Source organism: Nicotiana tabacum, chromosome 2, assembly GCF_000715075.1.
Source record: "Nicotiana tabacum cultivar K326 chromosome 2, ASM71507v2, whole genome shotgun sequence".
Classification (NCBI taxonomy): domain Eukaryota; kingdom Viridiplantae; phylum Streptophyta; class Magnoliopsida; order Solanales; family Solanaceae; genus Nicotiana; species Nicotiana tabacum.
Window position 1 is genome coordinate 65,730,125 of NC_134081.1, and position 10,511 is coordinate 65,740,635.

Here is a 10,511-nt window from a genome sequence, read left to right on the forward strand (position 1 = left end):
GTCATGTCGAGCAACGGAAGATCCTATATGGTCTCATAACCACAGAAAGTCATAATACAGGACCAGTAAATTCGATCCACAATAATAGATTCGCCCACTAGCGTGGACACATATACATGATCACCCAAGGACTCACGAGAGACACCCAGAAAATGAGCAAATAAAGATGAAACATATGAATACATAGACCCTGGATCAAATAGTACCAAAATATTCCTACCGCAGATAAAATAATACCTATGATCACGGCGTCTGAGGCTACTGTATCTGGTCTAGCTGGAAAGTCATAGAACCTAGCTGGAGAGCCACTTGACTAGCCTCCACCTCTAGGGCGACCCCTACTTACCTGTCCTCCGCCTCTGGTCGACCGGATGTCTGGTGCGATAGCTGGTGTGGTGATCATGGGCTGATGGCCCTGCTGTATAGCCTTGCCCCGAAGCCTGAAGCAGAATCTCCTCACATGACCAAGCTCCCCACACTCATAGCAGCCTCTCGGTGTAGAAGAGGACTAACCCTGAGTCTGACCCTAAGGACCTGAACACCCACTAGAAGAATCCTGAATAGCTGGTGGATGGTAGGAGCTCTCTGGAATGGCGCTAAAGTAGGGCCGCACTGGAGCACCCCGAGCATGTGCGAAGCTACATTTTCATAAGAGTGGTCAATTTACCACCCTTCATCAAAAAATTATACTGCATATATAGGTAAAATATTAGATTTTAGAGATATATGATATATATTAAACACCCTTTGTCGGAGAAATTTTTTCACTTCTTTCAAGTTTGAACACCCTTGGATAAATTTCTGGCTTCGCCACTGACCGGCGGTGCTAAATACGTGGGCCTGCTAGACTGGCCCCTCAAAAACTGACCTATGCCCCCAAACGTAGAACCACTGAATCCTCCAGAATATCGAGGCCGCTTATCCCTCGGCGCCTTCTCTAGGCTCTACTGACGAATACCCTCGATCCTCCGAGCTATCTCCACAACCTGCTCATAAGAAGTCTCCATCTCAATCTCTCGGGCCATAGTAACCTAGATACCATAGTGTAAGCCCGCAATAAACCTCTGCACTCTCTCTGATTTGATGGGGAGTATCATAAGTGCATGGCGAGATAACTCAGAGAATCTCATATCATAATCGGTAACAAACATCTGACCTTGCTGGAGCCACTCGAACTGACCTCGTAACTCTTCTCTCTGATAGGGTGGAATATCTCTCTCCAGAAATGGTAGGGCGTAGTGAAATGCCAATTTGAGGCTAAGTAGTTTGGGTTATATTCTACGAGGTGGTCTACAGATATATGATCCTTATGATATTGTGTGAAGAGTTTCTTTCTTCTAGTGGGTTATATGTGTTGCGACTTGAGTTTGGGTCGGTTGAGAAAGTTGACTAGACTATCACGAGGATGAATGCGAGCTTAGCAGATGATTTGAGGCATTTTATGGTTTGTGTTGCATGAGCTTATGAAGGATTTAGTTGAACCTCAATGTGGGATTATGGCAGTAATAGAGTATGGGTATTGTGAGTTATCAGATGTTTTATTCTATGGATGTGGTCTAAGTGAGGGAGTCTGATATCGACCATTTGATTGCATGGTTATATGTTGTATTGGCTTCGGTCGGAGGCGTACTTGTGGATCGATTATGACTTGCAGAGGTTGGTTTTGAGGATGACTTAAGCAAGAAAATATTAGGATGCATGATGCATTACACCTTATGGATATACAAAGGTTTTGGAATGGTTTAGGTTTGTTGTTTGTGATGGATGTAAGGTACTCAGAAAAGGGATTCACTCGGTTGCTTGGAGGTGTGGATTACTTCTTTGGGTGTTTGCGTGCTAATGGAGCACAAGTCTTTCGGCTCGTTTGGGTGGCACATTTGAGATTTAGATAGGGTGGAGGACCCTCGAGGAGGTTCTAATGGATTCAAGATTCATATGTGGCATTTGAGGAATTTCAGGAATTGTAAAAGGCTAAGATCTGAGATTGCATTGGATGGTGTTGGGACCCATAACATTTCTATATCATTATGAACTCTACATTTTAGCATCAGAGAGATTCACAGAAGGCCTCCTCAGAGTGGGCATCTTAGTTGTGGTATTTTGGGCGCTCAAGAGGGAATATATTGACTTATGGGCTTTAGGGCGATGTGATTTCATGCAAGGATCTCGTGTGGCGAGTTTTAGTTGAGGATCGTGGTATTATGACAATGAGAAGTGTTAAATTAAAGGCAATTCAGAAGAAACTAAGAGGAAATAGGACAACTTGGTACTACACTACTAAAAATCATGTTTTAGCGACGGAAAAATTTTGTAGCTAAACAGAAAAATTCATCGCTAATCTCATTTAGCGACGGATTAACGACGGATTATCAAGAAATTCTGCTAGCTACGAACGTTTTAGCGATGACGTTCGTAGCTAATTCCAGTTTATTTTGTAGTGGTAGGTTGGATCAGTATTGTAATGGTATGCTCGGTTCTTTTGGTTCTTATAATGTGGTGAGTCTCTACAAATATTTTATGGCAATACTCTTAGGCTTGGCGACTTGATGACTTGGCTGATTTAGAGGAGTTCAATTTTGATGGATTGGTTATGTGCAAATGGGCTTCGTAGATTTCTCCTATGATTTCTACCATGACTTGGGATGGATATTTTTTATAGGCATGGGGAGTTTTTTTTTCCGTTGTGATTTTCTCTTGAATAGGATCAGGTGGAAGGTTTCTAGCTAATCGAGTATGTAATCTACTTGTGAGTCATGGTTGATAATGTGGTTCTCATATTTTCATATGATGGCATGATATATGTGGTGCGTCGTGTGGGATTGAGATTTGCATGTACAAGGTTGCGCTTCAATTTTGAAGGGAAGGAATTCTTAGATAACGTAGAGGGTTCCAAATGTTTAGATTTATGCTAGTACTACTTGGTATTACCTGAGAAGGGCGCACCTTTCAGAAGGTGCACTGTGTTTTGACTTACGGACGCTTCTTGCTTTGTGGCATGAAAGAATTATGGAAGTATTTTTCATGGAATGATTGTGTATGAAGGATGTGCCCGTCACTTGAGTGGTCGATTTGGGATCGGATATGGTGATTATGGTATTCTAGGGATTTGGAGATAGGGAGTTCTCAGAGGCATATTATTCCTTGGTTGCGAACTGTGAAGGTATAGCCAAAGTTAGACAGCTAGTAGTATGTATTAAGGCTAAGTTATTGTCGACTTTTAGGGGGATATTTATCTAATTATGGATGACCGGAGTTGATTTTGGGACCCATTGGTAGGCCCAATGAGGATGTGTATTCTACATCGAGTCGGATTTGTTGGCTCAACACTATTATTGTTGAGGGGTGTGTCATTCAGTTGGAGTTGAGCATGTTCGTGTTCTGATATGTTCTATGTGTTACTCTTCTATGCTATAATGGGTTGTTATCTGTTGGTTATTTGCACACTAGATGTGTTTCTGTTTGGGCCTTGCGATGAAATTTGAGCAATATGGTCCTTGGGGAGTTGAATGGTTGATTGCGCCTTGGTTATGGTTTTTCCGGGATATGGTATATTGTGTTATTTGCTTCTCCATGGTTATGATCATGCACTTTATATACTTGATGTCGAATTGCATGTGGTTGTTGATTTTGAGCATTGTGGCTTGAGGTATTTCATATGGACCGATGTTTGGATGGGTCACGCATTGCAACGAGATTATGTTGAGATATTATCCTTTGCGATAGATTTGTGTGTCTTGGTTTTACTATATGTGATGGGTTCATAATATTGTGTTTGTGGTGGTACTTGTTGAGCTTGCGGGACGGTTCTCTCATTTGAGTCATTTTCCATATTTTGAATACATTTGAATTGTTGCTTATTGGTGCACAGATTGCACGGCTTGTGGCTTTAGGTTGTATTGGCGTGGCATGTCAGTAGAATAACTATGTTTGATGAGATGAGGTCATTGGACCTAGAATGGGTTCTATCGGATTTGATTACGGTATGTTTAGAAGAATAATATTGAAAGTCATCTTAGAATTTGGCTTTGGTCTTGTCGGACGAGAGAGAGCTCCATGACTTGTTGATTTGATGAGAGGTTATGAGTTTCTCGTGTATCTTTCATCATTGGCAGTGTACGAAGTTTTATTTGATATGTGGTTTATTACCAGTACCGAATTTGCTTCTGAGCAACTACTGTGATCGGACATTATTGCTATGAGTATGCGAGTAATGTCGTATATCATGTGATTACCTCTTGGGTTATGGGTATGGATTAATACAACTTCTTCAGACTTATACAATGTGTAGATGTGAGAACTGGTCTTGTAATGGATTCCGAAGATTAGGGATTTGATTCTAAGGTTTATCGGCTGAGGTTGAAGAGAAGATCTTCAGTTAGGTTGTGTTGTCGGACTTATATGGATTGGGGTGACATGGGATCACCCCTAGGTATGTGCATGGTCAGGTTACACAGTGAATTGATGGCTTTGGAATAACTCTTGGCACATTTGATGACGGTCGTTTTGAGCATTTGTGTTCCGTTCAGTTGTTTGAAATCTTGAGTAGCTTCATATGATTTATTATGACTTGTGTGAATATATGGTTTTGGTTTTAAGGTGATTCAGGATTGACTTGGAAGAATGATTCTCAACTAGGAAGCTTTAAGTTGAAAGAGTTGACCAAGTTTGGTTTTTGTGTATTTGACCTCGGATCGGAGTTTTGATAGTTTCGTTAGGTCAGGATGGTGATTTTTGACTAGGGCGTATGCCCCGATTTGTATTTGGATGTTTCTAGAAGGTTGCAGCACTATTTGGTAAAAATTGGAAATTTGAAGATTTAAAATGTTCATAATTTTGATCAGGAGTTGACCTTGATGTTATCGGGTCCGTATTGTTCTTCCGAGAATTGGAATAGCTTCGTTATATCATTTGGAACTCGTGTGAAATATTTGAGGTTATTCCGGGTTGATTTGATATGGTTCGACACGAGTGTTGGAAGTTGAAAGTTCAAAAGTTCATAAAGTCTGATTGAGGTGCGATTCGTGGTTTGGATGTTATTATGTGAGATTTGAGACCTCGAGTAGGTTCGTGTTATGTTTTGGGACGTGTTATCATGTTCGAACGGGGTCCCGAGGGGCTTAGGTGAGTATCAGATAAGTTTTAGATCATTTCCATGTTCTTCGGTACTACTGATTTCTGGTGTTTTAGATCTTCTTCGCGATCGCGAAGATTGGGTCACAATCGCGTAGTGTATTATGGAAGCTAGGTATTTCCTTCATCGCGTTCGTGACTGGATAAACACATTCGCGTACCTTTGTGATGCCTGAGCATCGTGTTAGTCAGTCAAATCGCGTTTGCATAGAGTTGGGTTGAAGAGCTGGGAGATGAAGGAAATGTCTTTGTGTTTGCGAAGTAATAGTTGCGTTCGCGAAGGTCTGGATCTGCTGTGCATCACGTTTGCGAGGTCTATGCATCAAATGCGTAGGGTCTTTTAGTGGCGGTGAGTTTTTGTTCATCACGAACGTGAGAGTCCTTCTGTGTTCGCGAAGAGTATACCTGGAGGAGACCTTTAAGTACTCTATTTCAGACCTTTGAGATATTTATAATATTTTGAGTTGGGGAGCTCGGATATGTGCGATTTTGTGACCGATTTTCACCACATGGATTGGGATAAGTGTTTTCAACTCGGTTTGATTATAATGTGTAATTCCCTCTTCGTTTTTGGCATTTTATTAATGCTTTCAAAGGAGAAATTTGGGGGGGGGGGGGTAATCTTTCCTAAAGTGAATTTTTGAGTTTTGAACATCGATTCATAGTCGGAACTGAGTGAAATTAGTATGGTTGGACTCGTAATTGAATGGATTATCGGATTTTGTGTGTTTGGTCAGGTTCCGAGGTGCGGGCCCGGGTTTGACTTTTTGTTGACTTTGAGTAAATGTGTAAAGACTCGACCTTTATCATTTGAGATTATTTCCTTAGGCATTATTTGATGTTTTTCAGTTTCTTTTGGCTAGTTTCGAGCCATTCGGAGGTTGATACACGCGGGATGGCATTTCTAGAGTATTGTTTGGCTTGCTCGGTATTAGATTTTGCTTGTTCGAGGTAAGTAACATATCTAAGCTTGGATTTGAGGGTATTTGACCCTGGAAACTATGTTATAAGAGATGTATTGGGGTGACGTACATGCTAGGTGACGAGTGTGTGTGCGTGCATCGGGGTAATCATGATTCAAGTTGACTATTAGACTATGACCAGACTTGTTTTGCTGTTATATCTTGTTCTATCCGTGTAATTCCAACTTGTTAGAGTAATTGACCTTGTGATTCATGTTAGAAATAATGTTTAGGCTATGTGCTTATTCGGTTGAGACCTAATGAGGCTATTTATGTTGTTTAGAGTTATTTTCTCTAACTGTAATTGTATACTCAGTCATGATTCTTCATTTGCATATCATATCTCAGTCTCCATTCATTATTCACTATTACATCACATGTTATCATTGTTTGGGTTGAGTGATATGAGATTGTGAGCCCTTGAGACTTGAGAGATTGATTATTGAGGTGGACCTGAGAGCCGTATTGTGAGTGTTGTTGTGGATCGGGTTACACGTCGCAGCATGCCATAGTGGCTTTATTATTATTCTTGACACATTTGATGACGGTCGTTTTGAGCATTTGTGTTCCGTTCAGTTGTTTGAAATCTTGAGTAGCTTCATATGATTTATTATGACTTGTGTGAATATATGGTTTTGGTTTTAAGGTGATTCTGGATTGACTTGGAAGAATGATTCTCAACTAGGAAGCTTTAAGTTGAAAGAGTTGACCAAGTTTGGTTTTTGTGTATTTGACCTCGGATCGGAGTTTTGATAGTTCCGTTAGGTCAGGATGGTGATTTTTGACTAGGGCGTATGCCCCGATTTGTATTTGGATGTTTCTAGAAGGTTGCAGCACTATTTGGTAAAAATTGGAAATTTGAAGATTTAAAATGTTCATAATTTTGATCAGGAGTTGACCTTGATGTTATCGGGTCCGTATTGTTCTTCCGAGAATTGGAATAGCTTCGTTATATCATTTGGAACTCGTGTGAAATATTTGAGGTTATTCCGGGTTGATTTGATATGGTTCGACACGAGTGTTGGAAGTTGAAAGTTCAAAAGTTCATAAAGTCTGATTGAGGTGCGATTCGTGGTTTGGATGTTATTATGTGAGATTTGAGACCTCGAGTAGGTTCGTGTTATGTTTTGGGACGTGTTATCATGTTCGAACGGGGTCCCGAGGGGCTTAGGTGAGTATCAGATAAGTTTTAGATCATTTCCATGTTCTTCGGTACTACTGATTTCTGGTGTTTTAGATCTTCTTCGCGATCGCGAAGATTGGGTCACAATCGCGTAGTGTATTATGGAAGCTAGGTATTTCCTTCATCGCGTTCGTGACTGGATAAACACATTCGCGTACCTTTGTGATGCCTGAGCATCGTGTTAGTCAGTCAAATCGCGTTTGCATAGAGTTGGGTTGAAGAGCTGGGAGATGAAGGAAATGTCTTTGTGTTTGCGAAGTAATAGTTGCGTTCGCGAAGGTCTGGATCTGCTGTGCATCACGTTTGCGAGGTCTATGCATCAAATGCGTAGGGTCTTTTAGTGGCGGTGAGTTTTTGTTCATCACGAACGTGAGAGTCCTTCCGTGTTCGCGAAGAGTATACCTGGAGGAGACCTTTAAGTACTCTATTTCAGACCTTTGAGTTATTTATAATATTTTGAGTTGGGGAGCTCGGATATGTGCGATTTTGTGACCGATTTTCACCACATGGATTGGGATAAGTGTTTTCAACTCGGTTTGATTATAACGTGTAATTCCATCTTCGTTTTTGGCATTTTATTAATGCTTTCAAAGGAGAAATTTGGGGGGGGGGGGGTGTAATCTTTCCTAAAGTGAATTTTTGAGTTTTGAACATCGATTCATAGTCGGAACTGAGTGAAATTAGTATGGTTGGACTCGTAATTGAATGGATTATCGGATTTTGTGTGTTTGGTCAGGTTCCGAGGTGCGGGCCCGGGTTTGACTTTTTGTTGACTTTGAGTAAATGTGTAAAGACTCGACCTTTATCATTTGAGATTATTTCCTTAGGCATTATTTGATGTTTTTCAGTTTCTTTTGGCTAGTTTCGAGCCGTTCGGAGGTTGATACACGCGGGATGGCATTTCTAGAGTATTGTTTGGCTTGCTCGGTATTAGATTTTGCTTGTTCGAAGTAAGTAACATATCTAAGCTTTGATTTGAGGGTATTTGACCCTGGGAACTATGTTATAAGAGATGTCTTGGGGTGACGTACATTCTAGGTGACGAGTGTGTGTGCGTGCATCGGGGTAATCATGATTCAAGTTGACTATTAGACTATGACCAGACTTGTTTTGCTGTTATATCTTGTTCTATCCGTGTAATTCCAACTTGTTAGAGTAATTGACATGTGATTCATGTTAGAAATAATGTTTAGGCTATGTGCTTATTCGGTTGAGACCTAATGAGGCTATTTATGTTGTTTAGAGTTATTTTCTCTAACTGTAATTGTATACTCAGTCATGATTCTTCATTTGCATATCATATCTCAGTCTCCATTCATTATTCACTATTACATCACATGTTATCATTGTTTGGGTTGAGTGATACGAGATTGTGAGCCCTTGAGACTTGAGAGATTGATGATTGAGGTGGGCCTGAGAGTCGTGTTGTGAGTGTTATTGTGGATCGGGTTGCACGTCCCAGCATGCCATAGTGGCTTTATTATTATTCTTGGCACATTTGATGATGGTCGTTTTGAGCATTTGTGTTCCGTTCAGTTGTTTGAAATCTTGAGTAGCTTCATATGATTTATTATGACTTGTGTGAATATATGGTTTTGGTTTTAAGGTGGTTCTGGATTGACTTGGAAGAATGATTCTCAACTAGGAAGCTTTAAGTTGGAAGAGTTGACCAAGTTTGGTTTTTGTATATTTGACCTCGGATCGGAGTTTTGATAGTTCCGTTAGGTCAGGATGGTGATATTTGACTAGGGCGTATGCCCCGATTTGTATTTGGATGTTTCTAGAAGGTTGCAGCACTATTTGGTAAAAGTTGAAAATTTGAAGATTTGAAATGTTCATAAGTTTGATCAGGAATTGACCTTGATGTTATCGGGTCCGTATTGTTCTTCCGAGAATTAGAATAGCTTCGTTATGTCATTTGGAACTTGTGTGAAATATTTGAGGTTATTCCGGGTTGATTTGATATGGTTCGACACGAGTGTTGGAAATTGAAAGTTCAAAAGTTCATAAAGTCTGATTGAGGTGCAATTCGTGGTTTGGATGTTATTATGTGAGATTTGAGACCTCGAGTAGGTCCGTGTTATGTTTTGGGATGTGTTATCATGTTCGAACGGGGTCCCGAGGGGCTTGGGTGAGTATCGGATGAGTTTTAGATCATTTCCATGTTCTTCGGTACTGCTGATTTCTGGTGTTTTAGATCTTCTTCGCGATCGCGAAGATTGGGTCACAATCGCGTAGTGTATTATGGGAGTTAGGTATTTCCTTCATCGCGTTCGTGACTGGGTAAACACATTCGCGTACCTTTGTGATGCCTGAGCATCGTGTTAGTCAGTCAAATCGCGTTCGCATAGAGTTGGGTTGAAGAGTTGGGAGATGAAGGAAATGTCTTTGCGTTTGTGAAGTAATAGCTGCATTCGCGAAGGTCTGGATCTGCTGTGCATCACTTTCGCGAGGTCTATGCATCAAATGCGTAGGGTCTTTTAGTGGCGGTGAGTTTTTGTTCATCACGAACGTGAGAGTCCTTCTGTGTTTGCGAAGAGTATACCTGGAGCAGACCTTTAAGTACTCTATTTCAGACCTTTGAGTTATTTATAATATTTTGAGTTAGGGATCTCGGATATGTGCGATTTTGGGAGCGATTTTTACCACATGGATTGGGATAAGTGTTTTCAACTCGGTTTGATTATAACGTGTAATTCCATCTTCGTTTTTGGCATTTTATTGATGCTTTCAAAGGAGAAATTTGGGGAGGGGGGGGGTGTAATCTTTCCTAAAGTGATTTTTTGAGTTTTGAACATCGATTCATAGTCGGAACTGAGTGAAATTAGTATAGTTGGACTCATAATTAAATGGATTGTCGGATTTTATGTGTTTGGTCAGGTTCCGAGGTGCGAGCCCGAGTTTGACTTTTTTGTTGACTTTGAGTAAATGTGTAAAGACTCGACATTTATCATTTGGGATTATTTCTTTAGGCATTATTTGATGTTTTTCAGTTTCTTTTGGCTAGTTTCGAGCCGTTCGGAGGTTGATACGTGCGGGATGGCGTTTCTAGAGTATTGTTTGGCTTGCTCGGTATTAGATTTTGCTTGTTCGAGGTAAGTAACATATCTAAGCTTGGATTTGAGGGTATTTGACCCTGGGAACTATGTTATAAGAGATGTCTTGGGGTGACGTACATTCTAGGTGACGAGTGTGTGTGCGTGCATCGGGGTAATCATGATTCAAGTTGACTATTA